The 24,897-nt window shown below is 37.4% G+C and overlaps 1 pseudogene; it reads right to left on the bottom strand.

The window, feature by feature from the left end:
* Positions 1-23,440: 23,440 nt before the first annotated feature.
* On the bottom strand, positions 23,441-24,395 carry LOC118847314 (annotated as a pseudogene).
* Positions 24,396-24,897: the final 502 nt, after the last annotated feature.

Here is a 24,897-nt window from a genome sequence, read left to right on the forward strand (position 1 = left end):
AGAAAAACATGGATAGACTTGCATGAAATAAAGAGGAGTGAAATGAGCAGAACCAAAGGAATGCTGTATATGGTAGTAGAAATACTGTTTTAAAAACAACTTTGAACGACTAAGTCATTTTAATTATTACAAATACCCAAATTAACTTCAAAAGATCTGTGAAGGAAGAAACTCTCTGCATCCAAAGAACAGATAAATAGAAGTATATATAGGATGATTTTACATATATATATTGCATTCATATACATATAGCCATCTCTAGGGGGGAAGAAAGTTACATGATAACTTTATTATATATTTAGAAAGAATAGCAAGTTGTAAATAATAGATCTGCAGTTTCATGTGCAATCTTCCTTTTATTTTTCTATTCTACTATGTTATAGAAAGATGTTTTATTTCTTAAGTTCAGAATAAAATAAAATGTTTTAAAAAGTGAAAAAAGAATCAGTATTTAGGATGAAATTATTATATTATTTAGTTTGGTAAAAATGAGGATGTAAGGTATGTACTCTCCATGAATGACATGTATGTCCACACAGGATAGTTAAACACACAGGCTCAAGGGGAGGCATTGATTGCTTTCTCTGGAATTTTAACCATCCCTCTCTAGGGGAAGCTGAAAATCCCTGCCTTGAGGGGAGAAGGAAAATGAGCCCCAGGGATAGCTGCTACTCTTTGGGAGAGACATGTAGGACTTGAATTATGTATCTCCCCACCCCTTCTTAATACTTCCAATCTAAGAACACAGGTAGTTTAGAATAAAAAGCTGCTTGGTCACTACCTTACTAGCCTAGCTTTGTACCATCACATGTTGGTTACACTAAAGAAAATCACAAATAGAGAACGTTGAGGTAACCTATATATCCAAGCAGATAGTAAACAGAAAAACATAGTCCTACAGATTAGAATACACAGAAAAATGCAGAGATTGAATGAATAAGCTTGAGCTCTCGCACTATGGGCAGCGTGAAGGAGGTCTCAGATCAACCGAGACAGATTTCAATTACCCCCCAAAGAAATTCTCTGGCCTCTGTTGAAGCAAGCTAGAAATCAGGGATACATTGAGAAACAGCCCCTCCCCTTCCTCCCTAACTGTGACTACAAGAATCTTTTTTCTGTCTTCTTCTTGGTGCTCCCTAAAACAGTCTAGAACCAATCTGGAAGAAGGAATGAAGAATGTCTCTCTTCTCCGAAGCTCTGGAGCCAACTCTGCCCCTCACATAGATACACAGCATTGTGACAGCATTTTATCTAGGCTTGGCTTGAATTTTTAGTTATATGTATGAGAGGTGGGGTGTCATTATAGGGCCAGCTCTGGATTTTTGAAGACTTGAGTTCAAATCCTATCTCTGATCCATATTAATTATGAACAGGGCAAGTCACTTAAATTCTAGCTAGCTCTCTAAGACTCTTAAGTTATGGAGGAGTTGTAGGTCTGAAATAATGTGCTCTAAGTAAACACCAACCATTTGTACCCTTCCCTCTTTAGACTTCTAGAGCAGTGGTTCCCAATGCTTTTGAGAAAGAGAATTCCCTTTTTAACATTTAAAAATTTAATGAATTCCCCATATGACAGTTATTATATTATTATTAACTATCTTCTTCTTGAGAAAACATATGAAAAATATAAATATATGACAATATATGAATACAGTAACATTTTATATGAATTTATATTTTATTTATCACAAAAAACTGTCCCATATATTTGAAAGATAGTTACATACATGTGACTGTTATAATAGCTATTCAGTCCATATAAGGTAGGCTAATATATTTATTATATAGTCATATTAAATGTTTTGAGCAAAGGAAAACTACAAATGAAAGACCTGGCATGTGCATGGATTTGAAGATCAATTTTAACAATACCAAGATGTTGGAAACCTCTGGTGTAGAATATGAACACTAGTCTCTTTTTCCATCAGAAGTATGAATTGAAAACAGATTCTAGAAAAATGGATCTTTAAAATGGAAAGACCCAAATAGTTTGTTCAGGAGCCTATAGGCTATAATATCTTCTATTATATAACTTGTTTGTACATTGTAATCAGCATATTTCTCTCTCATTAAATTGTGATCTCCTTAAGGGTAGAGACTGTCTTTTTGCCTTTCTTTGTATTCTCAGAACTTATCTTGGTGTGTGGCACAAAGTAGTCATTTAATCAATGTTTATTGACTGAGTGACCTACATGAGTGTGCATCATTACAAGAGCAATCCTCTTAAAGCTACGGGGTCATGTCTGAGGTCTGTCATTTACTACCTTGTGACTTCAAATAAATCACTTGCCCTTGTTGATTATCAGTTCCTTGATCTATAAAATGGGCATAATAAAGCCCATAGAACTTCCCATGGGGGTTGGTCTAGCCAAATAATTCATTACAAGTTGTCATCAGGGAAACGTGTGATAGTAAAAGAATGTGGGTTGGTCATGAGGCAAAAGAGCAAGGGATCACCAGCAGATCCCCAGAGAGTCAGAAGACAGCTGGACTGTAAACATCCCATTCACATTCAATGTTATAATTCCTGTTTATGAATTTCCCTCCATCTTATTTTTACTCATTATTTCTTTCTCAGCTTCTCTTTTTACCTTATCCTTATTACTTTATCTTCTCCCCCCACTTCACCACCCCATCCTCTCCCTCTGTACTATAAGAAATGATGAGTTAAATGATCTTAGAAAGGCATGGAAAGACTTGCATGAAATGATGACGAGCAAAGTGGGCAGAACCAAGAAAACATTGGATACGATAACAGCAATATTGTCATAAAAATAACTTTGAGCAATGAAGTCATTTTTACAATTATGAATACACAAAATAAAAATAAAGGACATATGAAGAGAGACACTGTCTGCATCCAGAGAAAGAACCGATAAATAGAAGTACGTATATATGTATATAAATAGAAGTTTTGTGTATACACACACACACACACACACACACACACACACACACATATATATATATATATATGTATTCACATACGTACCTATTTGTGTCTAATCGTAGCCATCTCTATGGTGTGGGGAGAAAGAAAAAAAAGAAATGTATATGATAACTTTTTTCTATATTTGAAGGGAATAGCAAATTGTAATGGTAGATTTACAGTTGCATGTGCAATAATCTTTTTTATTGTACTGTGGTATGGAAATGCTTCGGGTTGTTTTCCCCATGAATTAAAAATAAAATCAATTATGAAAAAAGAAGAAGAAAAAATCTGGGAAGTCCTTATTATGTTGTTGAGTGGGCTTCCTGGGGTGAATTTAGGAAAGGATGTAGATAGGAGTCGCTCAGCATTGGCAGCCATGGATAGCTCTCCATCATTCTGACAGTACAGATTTATTCGAGTATTTTGGGAGCCTCCCTCCCAAAGTTATTGTGAGGACCAAATGAGGTAATGTGTATAATATAAAGCACTTTGTGAACTTTAAGGTGTGTGATTATCAGCTCTGTGATTATCAAATGAGATAATGTGTATAGAAATGCTTTGAAAACAACCTGCTAGTGTATCAGTGGTAGACAGTATAATCACTGAGGACAACAGTGAGTGACCTTTCTCTACTGCTAGGCTGTTAGGAAGGGACATTTATCTCAACTTTCAGAAAGGAGAAAGGTTCAAGACCCACTTAGGGTGAGGAACATTAGGATTGTGGATGGGAGAGAGGTACTTTCATTTAATCCAAATCCCCTGTAGGAGTAGAAAGCCTGTCCTTAAAAGCCTCTTTTATTTAAAGCAGGCAGTGTCCATAATTGTCCCTCCAGATTATCACTCACAATTTGGGGCACATTATATTTCTGTAAGCAGGTTTTGAGAAGGAAGAGTTATTGCTGAAGAGAAAAATGAGCAAGGCAGGTCAGAAATGATCCAATTAAGAAAAAAAAAGAGGAGCAAACAACCCAAAATGACTGCAGGCAATATCTGCTCAGGGGATCTTCAATTTAACTCATACAAAGGGAAAGATTTTCAGGTGTTTTTTTTTTCATCTTTCTGCACACAGCCCATCAAATCCAAGGGTGGCAGATGCCATGTGTCCGTTGACTATATACAGAATGACTCAGATAGCTTTACCCCAAATCACCCCATACAAACATTTTAAAATAGTGTATCATTTTCCACAGCAGCTCATTATCTCTTAAAGTCCTAGTGATCATGGTGGGTAAAATATACTTGGATTTTATTGAATTGAGAGGCACCTTGGTATAGTGGAAACATTTGTGAACTGAGAGGGCAACCAGAGATTCTATTCTGTATTCTGCAACAAGTGCATTGTGTGAACTAGGCCAAGGTACTTGACCTTTCCAAGCCTCAATTTCTTCATGTCTAAAATGAGGAATAAGATCTTCTAGTGCTCAATCAATGCCCTTTGTTTTGAAGAAGACATTAATTTTTGTAGAAAGTCAGGCTACACTAGATAGTCATATTAGACAATATTCCTAATATTGTCCATAAATTGTCCATTGCTCCATAAATAACAATATTAATAGTAACTAACACCTTAAATTTTCCAAAAGCACTTTACAAATGTCACCTCTGATCCTTACAATATCCTGTATTGTTGTTATTATTATTGGTGTTATTTATCCCCGTGTTACAGATGAGAAAATGGAGGAACTCACAGGTGAAGTGATTTGCTTACTAGTTTAGAAAGCTGGTAAGTGTGTGAGGAAGGATTTGAGCACAGGTCTTCCTGACCCCAAACCCCATACTCCATCCTTCTTACTTCCTTATAGCAATGCTAAATGTGAAAGCAAACATTTACTCTTATTCATTCAAAAAAATTAATGCTCAACCAGTTAGTGTTCAGAAGAAGAAATCAAAGCTATCAAGTCACATTTAAGATGTTCTAAATTGCTAATAATTTGAGAAATGTAAATTAAAACAACTTTGAGGTACCAACCTCAACCCCACATCAGATTGGCTAACATGATAGAAAAGGAAAATGACCAATGCTGAAGGGGATGTGGAAAAATAGGGACATTTCCCTATATCCCTTTGGACATAGTTCCAAATTGTTCTTCAGAATGATTGAGGTTCAATCATTCTGAAGAACAATTTGGAACTATGTCCAAAGGGATATAAAATTGTACATATTCTTTCATATAGTCATACCACTACTAGGTTTATAAATCCAAAGAGACCAAAGAAAAAAGAAAAGACACATAAATACAAAAATATTTATAGCACCTCTTTTTTCTGGTAAAGTATTAGACACTGAGAGGATATCCATCATTTGGGGGATGGCTAAACAAGTTGTGGTATGTGATTGTGAATGACTACTATTTTGCTATGAGAAATGATAATCAAGATGGTTTCAGAAAGTCCTGAGAAGACCTATATGAATTGATGCAAAGTGAACTGAGCAGAACTAGAAGAACATTGTACGTAGTAATAGCAATAATTAGCAACAATCAACTGTGTAAGATTTACCTACTCTGATTAATAAAATGATCCACGACAATTCCAAAAGGCTCATGATGAGATATTTCTGAAATGAAATCTGAGTGCAGATTGAAAGATTTTCTTTCACTCTCTTTTTTTCCCCTTTACAACATGACTAATGTGGAAATGTGTTTTTCATGACTTCACATGTATAATGATTATTATATTACTTAGAGGGAAGGGGAGAATTTGGAACCAAAATAAAATTTAATAAATAGATAATAAAAGATACTATTTGTATAAAAAAGTTTGATAGATTTGGTTAAAAACTGCTCGTGGTGGCTTAAATAAATACTTTCTCAATAATATATAGTGTATTAGTATATCATTTCACATTACTCCTATTACACCATACTCACAACAATGTAGATCAGCAACTGATCTCCAGTAGCCAGTGCTGATTTCCTCCCATTTTCACAGTATATATCTATGTACCTAGTTATTTTTCATGTCCTCTCCCAATTAAAATGTATGTTTATTGAGGGCAGGGACTATTTTTGACATATATCTATATCTTTCTATCCATCTATCTATATCTATCTATATCTATATGAATCTATATTTCTATATATCACTATCTGCGCACACACGTGCGTGTGTGTGTGTGTGTGTGTGTGTGTATGTGTGTATCCCCAGCATTTAGCATAGTGGCAAGCAGATAGTAAGCACTTAACAAATACATGCTGTCTGACTAACTGACTGACATGTCTTAGATTTGGCTTTGGGCACTGGAGAGATGGTCACTTGGCTGCATTCACATAACTAAGTATGCATGGTGGGATGGGCTTTGAACTGAAGTGTTCTTGATTCCCATGCTGGAAGTCTATCTGCTGAGCTTTGCTGTTTATTTTCTATTCGAAAGAAAGAAAAAAAGAAAGAAGGAAGGAAAAAAAATCTCTTTATCCAGCACCCAGATATTCAATAAAAGTCAATGATTGCTGCAAATCTGAATGGATAAATATCTCCTCAACATCCTGATTACTGACACACTCAACTCTAGTTCCCATGGTTTCATAGAGCAAACCATGGCACTTCTATATCCAGTATCCAAAGACTTAGAAACACAACTAACTAGATCTGGGTTTGCAGTCACATAAGAGGATAATTAAAGTTCATAATGATGATGACCCGAGGCATTGAAACATTCTGAATTGCTCTCTGAATCATCAAAGAAAGATTAAATTAGGTTTCTCCAGCAGTTGTAGTGTTTTACTATATTTTAATTCTTTGAAAATTGGCAATCCATGTGTGGTAAGAGTTAACCAAAATATTTGATTACCAAACCCCACATCAAATAAAAGATGAGTTATAGTAGAACAAAGATGATATATATGTGTGTGTGTGTGTGTATATATATATATATATGTATATATATATATGTATACACATATATATATGATTATGTGTGTATATATATATACATATATATATTTGAAATAAAATGTACATGTTAGCTTTCTATGCAAGAGACTATTTAGAGATCAGGATCATAATTGTAAAAATGTGTTTTCTTTGATAATTGTACTTCAGAGAATGTTAGGTTTGGGAAAGAGTCTAGAGGTCATCTGATCTAACCTCACTATTTTATCCATGAGGACACTGAGGCACAGAAATGTTATCTAAATTGATTAAAGTTACACAGCATGTCAGGGACTGGAACCCAATCCTCCTGATCCCAAGTCAATCCAGTATGCTGTCCACTTTTTCCTTGAAGCTTCACAATTCAACTAAATCAATCAGTGTTTATTGCCTAATATAATCATTTTACAGCATCTACTTCACTACTCTTATTATGCTGTAGTAGGGTACTAGCCAGACCAGACAACTTGACATTTCTTCATTTAAGTCTTATACTTTCCCACCTCATTTCCTTTGCTGAAGGCATGCTTGTAATGCCCTACCTCCCTATTTCTATACTTTGAAATCTTGCTTGCAATCTCCTCTAGAAAGGATTTCTTGCCTCATTCTCCTCCTCCTTGGAAATGGTCTTTGTTTCCTCCAACCTCACATGGCACTTTGCACTTTCCTTATGTTATTATTATTTTACCCTTCTAGTTGTTGTATAGATAATAATGATGATAATAGCTAACATTGACATAAATTGTTTTGGTTTACATAGTGATTGATCTATATTATCTCATTTGATCCTCACAACAATCCTCTGACCGAGTGATATTATTATACCCATTTTTCAGGTGAAGAAACTGGGACCGAACAGGGCTAAGTAACTTGGCCAATGTCATGTCACAAAACCAGTCAATTTTAAATATCCATGCACGTAATCCTTAGTACCATGAACTCCATAAGGGTAGAGACTGTATCATATAGATAGACAGACAGACATAGACATAGATATAGACATAGACATAGACGTAGACGTAGACATAGACATAGACATAGACATAGACATAGACATAGATATAGATTCACACATATATATGTAAATATGCGTATGTGTATGTGTATATATTATGTGTGTGTGCTTGTATTCCTTTGAATCTTGACACAGTGCTGTTTGCACATTGCAAGTATTTAACAAGTGGTCAACAGATTTATGAATAAATGAATATATGCAAGTCATTGATAGAAGGAAGGTTAATCCAATATAGTCATACATTTTGAATTATTTTTCTTGTGGTTGTACAAGGCTATGCTAAGTCTCCTTAAAAAAGTTTGACCTACAAAGTACCTTTTTAGCACCCATGCACCTGAAAGTACTAGTAATGATAAGAATCTGAACTACACCCCAAGGCTGTTTCTTGAGTTCTAGCTTGGAATTTTCACATGTTATACTGGATCTTTCGGGAGTAGACAGTTTGGGTTGGGGTAATAGAGCCATTCATACACTCCCTCATTTTCCGGTGAAGCAAGGACAAAGTCCCAGAAAGTTATTACCTATTTAGAGCAAGCCCCCCCAGCTACATTTTGCAAAAGACAAATACTTTACAGCTTACATGATATAATCTGAGTGGTGCTATAATGGTCTTCATTTGTCCAAATAAAAGAAAAAAAACTATCAACTATCTAGAAATTTCAGAGTATGAATTAGTAGACATAGCTAAACTTTTTTAGATTACTTAACGTTTTATATGCCAGGACTTTAAAACCTGTTTTTTGACAGGAGTCTTTCTAAAAGTATGATTTGTATATATTTTGTGTTGATTTATCTGTGTACATCTTGTATACCCAATAGAATGGAAGCTTCTTCAGGGTAGGAACTGTTTGTTTTGTCTTTGTATGTCCAAATCCCAACACATAGTAGATACTTAATATAGGCTTGTTGAATGGAATTGGATTAAAAGTACCGTACAGTTTCCTGCATTCTTATGCAAAGTATACTGAGCAGAATTTGATCTTCACTTTATGATTCAGAGTCAGAAGTAGGGCTGACGCTATATACGACAGGCAAACACCCACGGTAAAATATTTAGGTTGGCTTACATAAGGCACCCTCTCTAATATTGCCGTTTTCACAAATGTCGTATTTAATTTTAGAACATTTCACTATTTCACTCTACATGGCAGATATTTATGTTATGATCAGACAAAGCTCATGTCATAGTAAAGGCCCAAAGCTTTAGGTAGAGTAAGAATTTGTATTTTTCAAATGCAGGAGAGGAGTTTGCAAATTTTCAAAGCCTACTTTGACTAAACAATTGACTTATTCCAATTCTATTCAATCATCATGGAATGCTTCAGTCCCTGTGCTGTGTTGACAACATCAATAACATTAAAAATGGTTTGGGCAAAGACCTAAATGATTACTAACCACAGCAGCAGCCCTGAAAATTGCTTTATTGAAAACAACCCTAATGCCTGCTTTTTATTTGATCAGTTGCCTAAGAGTGAATCCTGTATACTTACATGACCTTGTCAGCAATGTCATATGACTGCTTCACTTCAAAATGAAGTCAAGAACTAAAGGTATAAGAAGCCATCTTTCAAATGTTTTTATCATTCTCTTGACGAGGGGTGGGGAACCTGCATCCTAGAGGCCACATGTGGCCATCTAGGTTCTCAAGTGTGGCCCTTCCGTTGAATCCAAACTTCACAGAAATTCACGAAAGATTGAATTCAGTCAGAGGGCACTTGAGAACCCAGAAGGCCACAAGTGGCCTCTAGTTCATAGGTTCCTCACCTCTGCTCTAGACTATCATCATCATCCTAAATAATATTGTTACATTGTAACAACAATGCTGCTTGCAGCTGCTGTGGAGGTGTAAAGCCAATAACACCAGCACACAGGAGGGCTGCTAGCACAGATTTTTTGATCTGCTTTTCTAAGGAAAGCAACTTTAAGCAGTTTGCAATCTCACTTTAATTAAACATACATATATCATTCACTTAGTTCAGGGGAATAAGTCAGCACCCTGAACTTCACAGCAAATACAAATAGAAATTGCAAACAGAGAAAATATAAACAGAGCAAACAACACAAATCAACAGACAGGCTTCTAGCTGTCTGACCAAAGCTGTACATTGGCAAATCCATTGCCTATACCCACTTCTGGATTCAAGGGTAGAGAGGAGAACTTTCAGTGAAGAGGGATCAGGATCCTTGAGGAGCAGTATCACTTTTGTTCACAAGGGATCAGGGACATTGAAGAATAAAACTGCTTTCAGTTTTAAGGGACCAGAGACCCTGTGGAACAATATCATTTCAGTCCCAAGGAAAACTGGACCCTGAGGAGCAGCACCAACTACAATCCAAAGAGATCAGGGGCCCTTTCAGGATAAGGACTAGAGAGTAGACTAGGAAAGATGTAATCATAACTCCCCAAATCACACCACATTGGAAGCACCAAAAGGTTCCAAACCTTAAGAACTAGCTCTGAAAACAGTAGTATAAAAAATGCTGAAGCTTGAGAAAGTTCTCCTTCTCCCCCAATGACAGGAACAGAGCCCAACTTTAACATAAAGTTCAAAATCAAGAAACTGAATGGAACAATGAGCAAACAACAAAAAAAGAAACCTGACCACAAAAAGTTACTAGGGTAGCAGGGGAAGATCAAGACACAAACACAAAAAACTACGAAGCTGAAACAGCTACAAGCAAAACCTCAAAGGGAAAATTAGATAGATACATAGATAGATACATAGATATAAATGTATATACACACGTATGTATGTACACACATACATACACATATACACATACACATATACACATACACATATATACATACACATACTCATGTATACATGTACTATATACATACATACACATACATATATACACACACGTATATATGCACATGTATATATGTATTGGACCCAAGCATAACAAGAATTCTTAGAAGAGCTCAAAAAATTTATTTTAACAATAAAATGAAAGTGGTAGAGAAAAAAATAGGTAAACATATATAATATGTTTATAATTATAATATATTTATATTTATATATTTATATGCTTATATTTATATAAAACAGGTAAACATACATTTATATACATATATACATGTACATATCTGCACATATACATATGCATATATACACATACATATGTACATGTATGTATGTATAAATTGGGCCCAAGCGCAACAAGAATTCTTAGAACTCAAAAAAAATTATTTTGACAATAAAATGAAAGTGGTAAAGGAAGAGATAGGTAAACAAATGAGAGCAAAGGAAGAAAATTATGAAAAGACAATTAGCAGCTTGGTAAAAGAGGTACAAAAATGCTGAAGAAAGTAAAACCTAAAAAAAAACAAACAGAATTGGCCAAATGTGAAAAGAAAAAGATCACTGAAGAAACTAATTCCTCATAATTTAGAACTGGGCAAATGGAAGCTAACAATCTCATGAGAAAACAAGAAAAAATAAAGTCATGAGAAAGGAAAAATAGAAGAAAATATGAAATATCTCATCAGAAAAACAACTGACCTGGAAAATATAGTTTCTGAGGAGATGATTTAAGAATAATAAGGGACTCAATAAGGTTAAACTATTTACCTTTCTATAATGGGAAGATGACAATTTGACTTCTCGAAACTTTATCATTATTAGGGCGGTTAGGAGTCTACATACAGAAGTGAGTCAATTATGTGTAGAAGGATTTTTTTAATGGACAGATAAGGAAAAGAGATGCCATAGGAGAAGAGTGAAGGGAGAGAGAAAATGGGGGAAAAATCTGACATAAAAAGGTGTACAAAAAGAATTTTTATAATGGAGGAGAAAACGGTGGTGGGTTAGGCAACATTTGAACATCGTTTACATCAAAATTTGTTCAAAGAGGGAAATCTACATACATACATAGATACATTCATGCATACATACTGAATTGGTAATAGAAATCTATCTTACTCAAGAGTGAAGTAGGAGGGGAAAAGGACAAAGGAAAGAGGAGAAGAATTTTGTGATAAAAGGGAGGTCAAATAAAGGAAGGCAGTAGTCAGAAGCAAAACAGACATTAGAGGAGGTACAGGATAAGGGAAAAAGGATAAACAAAAAAAATAGGATGGAGAGAAATGCACAGTTAATAATCATAACCGTGAATGTGCATGAGAAGAACTCACCCATAAAATCAAAGCAGAAAGCTTAATGGATCAGAAATCAAAATCTAACAATACGTTGTTTATAAGAAACACACTTGAAACAAAAAGACACACACGCAATTAAAATAAGAGGATGGCGCATTTGACTCAGTAGAGAAAATGCTCCCTTGAATGGTCTCTTCCAACAAGGCATCTCCTATCCATAAATAAAATTATTCAAGATTCCTTGAAAGAAACAAAACCATTTTTTACTTCACTCTGATCATAAGTGAGGCAGAAAAGAGAGGGATGTGTGATTGCAATAGTTTTTTTTTTTACACTGTCAGAGTGCAGATCCATCGTAGAGTTCAACTTGAGAAGGAATTTTCTATGGGTGATCTATGTCCTCCCAATAATCCTATTTGCAGATGATATCATGCTGGTTGTACCAAACAGGAACATGGCAGACTTTTATGGGAGATGGACAGCCGGGTAACCACCTGACATAATTTGGTCTAATCATCTTCAAAGGAAAGAAAAAAAAGAGATGAATGAGTATAGTCCAGATAATAACATGTATAGATTGTGTGTGTGTGTGTGTGTGTATTTAACAGTATAGACAAACTGGAGAACTTGTCCAGCAGTATAGAGATGAACAGAAAATACAAATGGACAACAAATTGTACTCAAAGTTAGAGCAAGGAAGAAAATGTGCTAGAATGCCTTCGGGAAATTCCCAAGTTCTTTAATGACTCCAAATTTGTCTAGGAAAAAAAGGCCAATTCTCTTTTTGTTTTTGGAAGGGGAAGCAGGGCAATTGGGGTTAAGTGACTTGTCCAAGGTCACACAGCTAGTAAGTGGGTCAAGTGTCTGAGGCTGCATTTGAACTCAGGTCCTCCTGACTCCAGGGCCAGTGCTCTACTCACTGCACCACCTAGCTGCCCCCAACCAATTCTTTTTAATACGAATATTCTACTTATGTTGTTTTATGACATTGACTATTGGAACTACCATCTCCATAGAATTAAAGATTAATATCACTTAGAGGACAAAGGAGAAGCATATAGATGGTCTAAGCAGGCTGTAATACATAAAAAATAAGGAATTTCTAAGAAAAAAATAAAGATTATCAGAGAAAATATATGCTAGAAAATAAAAATGACTTGATTAAAAAGCAAGAACAAGGTATAATCAGTGGGTAAGCTGATGGGTGCCATTTATAGCCTCACAATATCAGGGAAACTTCCACACTTTGTCCATCCAAGCATTAGTTTATATCCTTTAAGTAAGAAATACATATGTAACACTTTTTAGATCTCTATGATAACATTTTCCAGTAAGAACAGGTTTTATTTCATGAGAGGCAGAAATATTCCTACATCAAAGGTGAGAAGCATTGCAATCATGTCGCACTGTGGAACAGTGGAAATAACAACGTCACCTAAATTGAGAATCTGGGACTAAATGCTGCCTCTGATGCTTAGTATCTACAACTTGCTCAAACAGGGTCAATTAAGGAAGCATTTAGGTGCTTACTGTGTGCCAGAGACTGTGCTAAACACTGGGGACACAAATAGAAGCAAAAAGAAAGATGGCCTCTGCCTTCAAAGTGCTTACATTCTAAAGGCAGAGGATGACCCACAAAAAAAGGAAAGTGAAAAAGAAAAAAAAAAGCCCTCTCTAGGTCATGGTGGAGAAAGAAGTTCTCAAGAGTAGGGGAAGACCCAACAGAGGAATGAAGGAGTGTGCATTGATGGCCTATAGATCCTGATTTAAAAGGTTTCTGGGAAGAAACAATCATTTAGAGGAAGAAACCATAGAAACAAAGATGTCTTCCAGGATAAGAAGTCTCCAGGGGGAGGAGGAATCTTCCAGGAAGGGAAGGCTAATGGAGGATGGTGGAAAAGGCAGCTTCTAGGGTGAGAATGCTGTTATTTAATCTTCTGGGGCCTCCATTTCCTCATCTGCAAAATGAGGGGAGGGGAAAGTTGCACCAGATAGTCTCTGAAGTCTTTTCCAGCAATAAATCCACGACTGTGTAATCTTGAGATTCACTAGTATTTTTTAAGATAGTCATTCAGCATCATCAGAGTAGACCAGTTTCATCACCCCTGTAAAACTATTCAATGAACAACATTCAGAAATAAATTGTCTAAAAAAGAGCCAAAAATATCTTCTGGTGACTGATAATTTTTAATAGTTTTTCACCAACTGCATCTATACTTCTAATGCCTATCTCAATGAATTGCCAAATACAGTCTTTAGAAAATAAAACTTCCTCAGACAACAGCAAAAACCTTTTGCATTTTCAACTAGCACTGAGCTAGAGATATGAGGCCTTCTGATCTTTTCTCTAAAAACCAGTCATGTAGAACATGGTGCTCTAATTTACTCATGGGTATGTGATGCCCCTATTTTGTGTTTCCTGAGAAAGCATTTTAATAAAGGATTCCAGTTAAGTCTAGGGTTGTTAGTCCAGTGATCCTCCTTTGTCCTTTTCAATAGTGTGGTCCATCCGAAGCAAATGCTCATTCGTGATGTGATAAAAATCAGCTTAGCCTTATTAGGAGACAAAACCTCTTATAAAAGTATGGACATCAAATAACCAAGATTTAAAGAACCAGAAAACACTATCAGCTCACCAGGCAGCAGTGAATCAGAGAAAGGGAAGGAATGGAGAAGGAGGTAAGTTTACCAGATCACAGAGAGACAGCAAAATCTGTCCAAGCAGATTTTTGTCCACTTTCTAACTGGGTCAGTGATCTAGATAAGTCTCCCATTGCTCATGATTGTATTCATTTTGGGATAACAGAGCCTTTTCATTATAATCAGCTGGCCCCTGGCCTAGAATGTGTCTGTCCCTGGCTTCAAATTTCATGGATTCCGTCTCTCATGTTTTTTCAGTCTCTCCTTCCAGCTTACATCTGAAAGTTCTATCAACAGTTCCCATTACAACCCTTGCCAATAGGGAGCTAGATATATATGGTACAGCACTGAAAATATCTTTAATTGGACTCTGAAACTGCAAAGGAATTGAGTAACTGCCCTTTCTGAGACTTCATATCATATAGCATAGATGTACTGTTTTTTTTTCTGATCAATCTGTCATAATTTTTCTACTGTGCATACCATTTCAAGTCATTCAAAAATGTCTATTTTCTGTTAAGATTAGCACAGCTTGTTTCCACTCCTCTCCTTGTCCCTTCACTACAGGAAACAGGAATCATACAACTGGATGCCCTGATTCTGTTCAGCTATTTTTTGTGAATGGAATTGTATCGTCTTCAATATGATCACAGCTTAAATTGTCGCGGCAATACAATAAAGCTCCTCCCCAGGCAAATGAACTCTCATGGTTGAAAATTCTTCAGGGAGAAAAGAGCAAGGCTTAGCTTGCCTTTTCACTGAACAGTTACACACATACACACACAGACACATGCACACACACGTGCATGCACACATGCACACACACTGCAAAGCTGACCTATGACTACATGCATTTAGCATGCCAAAGTAACTACTTGCTCCTGTCTGATATTTTGAACCTCACCCCACCTAAACCTATGTATACACACTAAAAGAGCGGCCAAGTACCTATAACATAATGCTGTAGTTTAGGCCATGGGATCCCATCCAGGTATGGATAGTTGTTTGGCCCCATCCAAAGACAACAGTTATTTTAGCTTCCATCTTTTTATCAGTAGCTCTTTTACTCAACTGTCAAAATGTCTAGGCTCGCTCCTTCTATTGATTTGTATCCCTACTATCAAGAGCAGTGTTGATCCCTACCATTTTCTTCCTTCTCCTTATTCTCTTGTCTCTTCCATTTCCTGTAACTTCTCCCTCACCATTCTGTTTTTATACAAAACAACTGACATTCTTCTGTTGTTAACAACTAAGCAGAATATTTCTTCCCTTCCAAACAGCTCACTGTTGAATTAAAACAAGCTGGCTCTGACCTTTTGGTCTTAGACTCTTGAAAGGGATGATACAAGAATTAGACATATGATCAAAACACAGTTATGATGACTGACCTCACTCCTTCAAAAAATAGATATGAGAAGACATCTTCTTTGAAGAGGTGAGGGATGATGGTTATGGAATTTTACATATAACGTCAGATTTCCTCAATAAGTTGATTAGTTTTGCTGAACTTTTTTTCTTCCTCTTTTTCAGTCTTTATTAAAAGGAATGACTGTCCCTAAAGGGGTGTAATGAGAGACACCTCGGGAAACGTAAATCCTTTAAAACAAGATTATTTAATTAAATGAAGATATTGAAAGGAAGAAAAAGCACCAAAGACTAACTGGTGAAGTTATTTATCACCAACCTTATAGGGCTGTAGAGAGGATTAAATGAGATAACATATGTAAAGTACATTGCAAATCTGAACACACTATGCAAATGCTAGCTATTATATTATTTGAAATGCAAAGAGGCATAGTAGATAGAAAGATGAAAAGCTGAGAAGGCACGGTTTCAGATAGGTTTTGGCTCTGACATGTATTATGTGAGCCTGGGCAAGTCACAACCTCTCAGTGCTCTCTAACCAGCTCTCTAGGTTGCAAAGAAGTTACTGATCTGGAAGAGCAGAGGGAGTTTTCTTCCCTGGGAGTTCTGTATGCCAATGAAATCATAGGTCCGGTCTTTACATTATCATAATCATCAACAACAAACACAAAAACAACAAATTTTTCCTACAACCAGCTCTTATGCCTATTCTCCTCTGACCAAAACTACCACAACTAATAAAAATGATGTGCCCATGCTTCACTCTGGAGAAATTTGCTGACTCCAATTTCTCCAAGGACATCACAAGCTCTTGAAGGTCCTACCAAGCTGAAAAGACTTCATGTAAAATCATAGTTATACATTCCATTGCCTGCTGCCCAAAGACCATCTCAGAAAGTTCTGAGCAGCTCCTAAGGAGGCTGACTGCAGGGTGAAGCACTTTTCACTACAGTGATTCTTGGGAGGAAGAATGTGCTATAATGATGAAATGTCAGATACAAAATGTTTTTATTGAAATCACGCAAATATTGAACTGCTAACGATACCTTAGAGTTCTTTAAGGTATGCAAATGCTTCCCTTGTAGCAGCTCTACAAGGTGTGCAGTAAAGATGAGGAAACTGAAGCTTAAAGATGCAGTGTGGCAGAATTATGGTCACACAGCTAATAAAGGACAGAGACAGAGATCTGAATCCAGGTGGCCTCAGTTGTTTATTGCTTGTCACTTGGGGCAAGATGCTATTAAGCATTGATAGCAACAATAGAGATGTTACAAGGCAGTCCATGATTTATTGATGAATGACTGGTAAAGGCAATGAATGCAGTTGTAATTCCTGAGAAAGAGAGATTGCTTAAGACTGGGGCATTCAAAGTAAGCTCCATGGAAGACTAGGTAGAGTTACTACAGAGGAAAGGTAAGCTCCTTGAGGATGGGGGAAGGGGAGGGAGAGAGAGAGAGAGAAAGAGAGAGAGAGAGAGAGAGAGAGAGAGAGAGAGAGAGAGAGAGAGAGAGAGAAATTATAGATAAATAGATAGATGGATGGATGGATAGATGAATAGATAGATGGATGGATAGAGATTTTTTTGGCCTTGGTATTCTCAGACCCTAGCAGATAGCCTGGAACACAGTAGGCACTTAGTAAATGCTCAAACAAAAGAGGACACAACATAGAGCAATGGAAAGAGGTCTGTCACCTACTGCCTTTTGAGTGTTACCTCTCTGGGTCTCAGTTTTCTCCCCTGTAAGCTTTAGGGAGTAAGATAAGATGATCTCTCAGTTCTAACAGATGGATGATTCTTAAGAAGAATCATTTGGTTGGATTGCCATGAGGTAGATTGCAAAAAGAAGAAAAAAAGATAAAAATCATGTATGGGTGACTGTGGTTTAAAAAAAAAAACAAGAAAAGAAAGTTTATTAGTAGATGAGGGTTTTGTTGAGGAGTAATTGAAAATAAACCCCCAAATATCTAATTTAGGACCAGAATATGAGAAGCCTTGAATGCTAGTGGGATTGTACCTTCCCACAGTAGACTGTTCACTCTCTGAGAGAAGACTAAAGAGCTTGTATTTTTTTTTTTCTGCTGGCAACAAAAGACATTGGATGTTCTTCTCCTTTGGAAATGACATCCAAAGCAATGAGAAGAGCCATCTACATCCTCAATTAGTCAAGGATAAGTAATTGCCAAATGCTAGGAGGTTGTAGTTTCTGGCAGAATATTTTATCAAAGGGCTATTGGATAATTTTTATCACAACTTCAAAAAGGGGAGCCAAGGAGAAGTAGAGGCTAATTCCACAGCAAGGTGATCATTTTGAGAAGATGGCTTTACCAGCATGCTTCTGTGTTGCACTATTATAAATATAAGGGCTCTGAGGACAGAGCCTTATCCTAGGCATATATCCACCATTAGTCAGGGGAGTATGGTCATCTTCTCTCTTTTGATACTTCACTATTTATTGTCTATATAGCTTACTTTGTATGTATTTGTTTGCTCATTTTCTCCTCCATTAGATAGCCAGCCTGAGGGTAGTCTTCCTCCTCCTTTTTGTACCCCCTTCGCTTACTACAATACCTGACACATAGTAAGCACTTAATAAAAGTTGATTGATTGACTGATATAAGTTGGAAAACTAGCTATTTGACTCTATTTCACTCCCATTATTGGTTTGTCAATGGAGAATCCAGTGTATGCAGGATGTATTCTCTCTTGCTCTAGATCCATGAAAGGTCAAGAAAGGCCTAGCCTCAATGCCATTTCCATCATGTTGCCTTCCTCAGATCTTACTAATACAATTTGTGTAGCCCTCACTTTTGACTCCAGCACATTCAACAGGGCATTCCTAAAATCTGGACCCATAGGCAAAAATGCATATTTTCAAGAAATGAAATGAATGAGATTTTCAACATCATTTTATTTAATTGGAATATTAAATAACATCTTCAATATGATTTCCATCATTTGTGATGCAAAGATTGATGCACTTTGCAAGATTCATGTGAATTCGATGCAATAACTCCACATTTCCTATGTGTCCAGACTTTAGGAACACCCTGTATCTTGTACCGAATTTATTCTGTACTTTGTATCTCCCCACAACACATTGTTCTTTGAGAGTAAGGATTGCCATTTTTTTAAAAAATCTTCATCTCCCCAGTGCCTTTCATAAAGCCTTGAGAATAGTCCACTAGGCATTGCGCTGAGTGTTTTATTTGTATTGTCTCTTTTGATCCCCACAACAACCCTGGGAGATAGACTTTGACTTTGCATCTAGTACCCTGCCTGGTTTCAACTCCAGGAAACAAAATGTCCCTCCCAGGAAAAGTTTACCTCTTCTAAATTCACCGCCACGCTGCTAACACAAGCCTCAATTGATACCATCTTCCACAGCCTCCACTCCCCTCTGACTGGAGTGCTAGAGAGCAGAGTAGCAAACTTCTCCCCATGCCTTTCTTTATCGAGGGCAGAAACTGGACTCAGCTCACTCCTCTTTGCATCTACTGCCCTACCTGTTTTCAAATCCATGGAACAAGATGCCCCCATGACAAGCACCCCCGCCCCCAGTGTGGGAAAGGAGTGGGCCTTTTCTGCCTCCTTTTGGGCATTGTCTCCCTCTTAGCTTGTAAGCTCCTTGAGGGCAGAGATAGTCTTTTTATTAATTATATCCCCAGTTGTCATCACAGTTCCTGGTATATAGTAGGCATTTAATAAATGTATATTGGATTAGATTTATTAGATTTTACAGATGAGGAAACCGGGGCAAGCAGAGATTTAGCAATTTGCCCAGGGTCATGAACCTACTAATGTGTGAGGCCAAATTTGAACTTAGGTCTTCCTTAGTTCCTTGAAAGACAGAGCTGGAGGCAGCAAGGTTAATTGGAAAGAGCACTAGTTCTATAATCAGAAAACCAGACTTTGAAGCTGCTCATTGATACTTAACTACCTGTGTTACCTTGAGTATTGTTGTCATTTGTCTTTCCTTCTCATTCTTCAAGAGGACCAATAATATCAGAATAATGATGTCTTGACTTGCAAGTGAATTGGTTTAAGTGAGGCAGGGCTGTGCTAAGTCACCAGCCTCCCTCTCCCCTCTGGATCCATCTGGGTCCAGTGGCAAGATATAGATCAGGATGCAATGGCCTTTTGAAGCTAAGATCTTTCCCAGGTTTCAATTTTTCTGAGGCATTGCTCATTCAATGATTAGGGCTAGGTAAGAAATGAGTAAAAAAACATCAGTCTGGAAGGGAAAGTCCCTCAGATTTCTATCCAAAACAGAAACCATTACTATTCACACTCACTCAGAGCTATCAAAGCCCAAACAGTGACCGAGTGAGGCTTGGGCTGGGACCTATTGTTGGCCAATCAGTAAGAGCCAGAGTGACTTAGTTTTAGGCATGGTCAAGTAGCTCCATTTCATTCCCAATGAGTTTTATCAAAGCCTGGCTTTCTGATTCTGTATTTTAAGAAATCATAAAGGAAACTCTATGGGGCAAAAGAGTTAATGTCCTAGTTTTTCTTTTTTTAATGGTAGAATAAATAAGCAGCAAAGAGAAAAAAAAATGAAATCTAGCCTATAAACTCCAAGATATCTTGTGAGGTTTCAGTGATCAAAATTTACACTCCTTTGGGCAGAGCACCCACAGGTGAAAGTATGATTCCCTATGTGGACAGAGGGAGAGGAGGAAGAGAAGGGAAGGAGGAAGAGGAAGAAAAGAAAGGAAGCGGAAGGAAGGAAGAAAAAAGGAAGAGAGGGAGGGAGGAGAGCAACATTGCCCAACTGGAACTGGCCAGTTGGGTCCCCAGTGAGACAGCTACTACTACTTGTAAATCGTTGTTGTCCTTTGTTCTCAAAGAGGACAAATGCCATCAGAATGGTGATGTCTTGACTTGCAAGTGAATTAGATTCAAGTGAGGCAGGTCTTTGCAGTCAACAGCCTCACTCTCTCCTCCAGAGCTATCTGGGTTCAGTGGCAAGATATAGATCAGAATGACTGGAGATGGCTCTGGAGGCAATGGGAGACCTTGGCCTTTTAAGCTAAGGTCTTTCAAAGTCATTTAACTACCCTGAGTCTCAGTTTCTTGATGTGTAAAATAAAAGGATCAGATTAGATTGCCTCTAAGATCCCTTCAAACTTTATGAAACCTTAGAAACCATCTAGTCCAATCCCATATTTCATTGATAAAGACAAAAAGGAGACTGATTAACTTATCCAAGATTATATAAGTCATAAATACCGGCTGTAGTGTTCTATCTTCTAAATCTCACTGCCTCTTCCTCTTGATACCTACCTAAGTTTAAGGGCAATTTGTTTTAAACTGTCCCGAGACAGAGGTCAAATAAATATGATTTGTTTCACTTTATATAAAAGATATGATCTTGAAAAGTTGTGAATTTTTAGTGAATTGAATTCCAGCTACTCATTGCCTCACATTGTAATTTCAGAGGTCCTTTACATAAAGAGTAACAGCCGAAAGGAGCATTACTTGGGGGCCGACCTGTACCTGAACTCTGTAACATGTTTCGCTCATAGGTTGGAAGGATTCTAAACCTTTCATTTTAAATTTTCTTCCTTCTATTGAAAGAATTTATATGAATTAGGGATGTCTCAGCCATCAAAAATCTTTCAGCCAATATTATTAGTTAAAATGCCTGTCTGCCTGAGCTCCTCAATCGTATAAAGAGAACTGCATAAAGGGCATATATGATACTTCTTAGATATACATGTATGTATATAACATATATATGTAAGTTACATATGAGGGTATATATGTTTATAATATGTATATGTTATAATATATTGATTATAACTGTATATATGTATGTATATATAACATATATGTATATGTTTACATGTGAGAAAGTATATATATGTAATATATATATGATTTACATGTGTTTCATAATATAGAGATATGTAATATATATATATATGATTTATATGTGTTTCATAATATAGAGATCTGTGATTCTTTTGGTATAAAAATCTCTCCAGTTTCTTCTTTTCTTTCTCCCAGTATAAGTTGGCACTTTCTCTTCAATTTATATTTTTAGGAAATTGCCCAAAACACCAAAAGGTTAAGTTACTTATCCAGGGTCATACAGCCAGTATGTGTCAAAGGAGGACTTGAACCCAGATTCTTTCTAGCTCTGAGGCCAGATTTCTAGTCGCTTCTCATGCTGATTCAACAAATATATGGATTTACATGTATATATTTAATTGGGGCACATCTACATAGGCCAGGAATTTCCCAGGTTAACTTAGCAGGATATAAAAGGGAAGCTCATGCTAGTTAAAGAAGGACGCCTACTGGAAAGAAGCCACACGGATGTTAATGAGTGAACTCCTAGGGGATCAGAAAAAGGTGAGCTACAATAAGGAACTGAAGTCAGAAATAGAAGCTCAGGGCTGATTAGAGCCGAACTAAACCTGCAAACTGGATTTTGTGCTTGTAATGAGGCTAGACTTTGGGGGGAAAAATTCCCTTGTCACATTCCATTTTTTGCCAACCTAGTGCTACCATGTGTCAGATGATTTTTCTACTGAGAGACTAAAGTGATCAAAATAATTCCAATTATTCTGAATAACCAGAATGATTGTATGTTTTCAGGTGAGTGAAGGGAAGTACTGAGGGGAACAGAGAGCGTTAATGTAACCTAAGCATTTGCTGCTTAATATAGCTCTTCAGGGCAGAGAAGAGAGCTCTTCGAAGACTAGGTCTTTGGGGTTCTTTGCCTTTGTATTAGAATGTGACTCAAACATATTTTGTTATTCTATTTGTATTTATGTACATGAAAGTATTTTTGCAGGAATAGAACAGACAGTAATTTCTTCAGATTGGTGGTGTAGTTGATAGAGTGTCAGGCTGCAATCAGGAAGACATCTCCTTGAGTTTGAATCTGGCCTCAGATACTTATTAGCTGTGTGACCTCAGGCAAGTCACTTGACCCTATTTGCCTTAGTTTCCTCATCTGTAAATTGAACTGGAGAAGGAAATGGCAAACCACTCCAGTATCTTTGCCAAGAAAACCCCCGATGGGATCACGAAGAATTATACATGACTGAAAACTACTGAACAAAAAGGTATAGAAATGCCTTCCTGCAATGTAGATCACAACATTAGGAATTTATAGTCTTAGAGAGTTGCTGTGGAAGATTAAGAAGTTTAAGGCATTTGCCCATGACTGTATAACTAATATGTGTCTGAGGCAGTTTTTGAACTCCCATCTTACTGTCTGCAAGACCAGCCTTCTATCCACCACATCCCAATGCCTTGCACACAGAGTAATTGTTTATTTAACAGAATTGCACTTGTTTAATCTAGGTGGTCTGAGGATTTTTTTTTTACTCAGAGGGAAAAGGGATGTCTGCGGTTTATTTGGAGTTAAAAACAGCCCATCTACAAAACCCATCAACTTAAAGATGATGGTTAAAGAAGAATCCACTTTTCTTCTGTTCTGTCCTATGGAAGGGCCCACATCAGGTGGAGTTGTTGGCTGTTGCTGCTCATTGGGTTTCCTCACAGACTCACAAGTTTCTCACTGAGAGCAATTTGTAACTGGGTTAAGTAAGGTAAGGTAATTCACCATCAACAGACCTTTGATGTTGCTGTTCAGCATAGTCTTGAAGTCCTCAGGGGGCAATCTTGGGAACTTGGTTAACCAGGCCCACAGTGTTATCAGCTGACACCTTTCCAGACAGCACATCCTTGACATGCAACACTGCGCTTAGAGTATCCTGTATCTGGGCTAATGCCCCACCAACTTGCTGCAGACCACTTGAAAGGCCAATCACAAGGTTGAGTCTGAAACGTGTCTTCAAGATCAGGCCAATTATAATTCTCTCAGTATCGTAGTAGACATATTTCATTGCCAGGGGAGTGAACATCTCTCCCATCGTTTTTCCAGGAACTCCCGTGGAAGCACTGACATAGGCTTTGATGCTCATTGTCCATTCTGGAGGCTGGTGTCCACAGCGAGGTGAGTGGGGCTTTGGGCTTCCTCGCTGTAGTACTCGTGAATCAGCATGGAGTGTTCTGTGATGTCATGGCCTGTGGCATACCACCCCAGAATAAGCTCACTTAGAGAGACTTTCTTATATAATTCATACATATTCTTAGCAAATTCCATGTCCACAGAAACCTCATCCTCAGACTCATTATGTAGCACTGAAAAGCATTTGGTGACTTCTACTGAGTGTTTGTCAATTGTTCCCAGCAGAATGATGAGGCCCGCACCCTCTTTGAGACGCTCGTGTCTGTCCATGATGGAGGCGAAGATGACCTGCTGCAGGTGGACCACATAGCCGCCAGAGAACAGCCTGAGGAGCCCAGGCCCAAGGGAGGCTAGGGTCAGCACAGCTGGCAGAGGAGCTGAAGCCAGGACCTGGCCCTGGGCCTATGGTGGGGCCGGGGCAGAGGCTGGGGTTGAGGTCCCAGGCAGGATCAAAGTCAGGGAGGACCCCAAGGCTCCCATGTTGCCGTAGCACGGAAAGCTTGTCTGAGGATTCTTGAGCAGCTAGATTGCAGTCCCTTCCATCAGGATGGCCAGTCTCACTTGGGGAGGATGATGCTATCAAGGCTAAGATAAAGCATAAAACTCATTAACTGAATAAAAGTTAGGGACAATAACTGCATCAGAAGTGACTTAAGACCATCTGTAGTGACCACAGAAATTGGTCAAGAAAGGTTCCTGATAGCAAGGGTATAAAGGTTCCGGATAGCAAGGGTATAAATGACCTAGCTCCAGTGATAAAAATTTACAAATCTCTGAAAGCAAGTAAGACTATTCCATTTTTTGATAGATCTAATTAGTATAAAGTCTTAACCTACATTGAGCACATATCTTTCTCTCCACAACTTCTATACATTTCTTCCAATTATAATGTCTGGGGCCAAACAGACCCTTCCTACTCATTTCTGCATTCTGGCTTCTCTGGCTTCCTTCAGCTGAAGTCTCACCTTTTTCAAGAAGGCTT

Source organism: Trichosurus vulpecula, chromosome 4 (genome assembly GCF_011100635.1).
Source record: "Trichosurus vulpecula isolate mTriVul1 chromosome 4, mTriVul1.pri, whole genome shotgun sequence".
Classification (NCBI taxonomy): Eukaryota; Metazoa; Chordata; class Mammalia; order Diprotodontia; family Phalangeridae; genus Trichosurus; species Trichosurus vulpecula.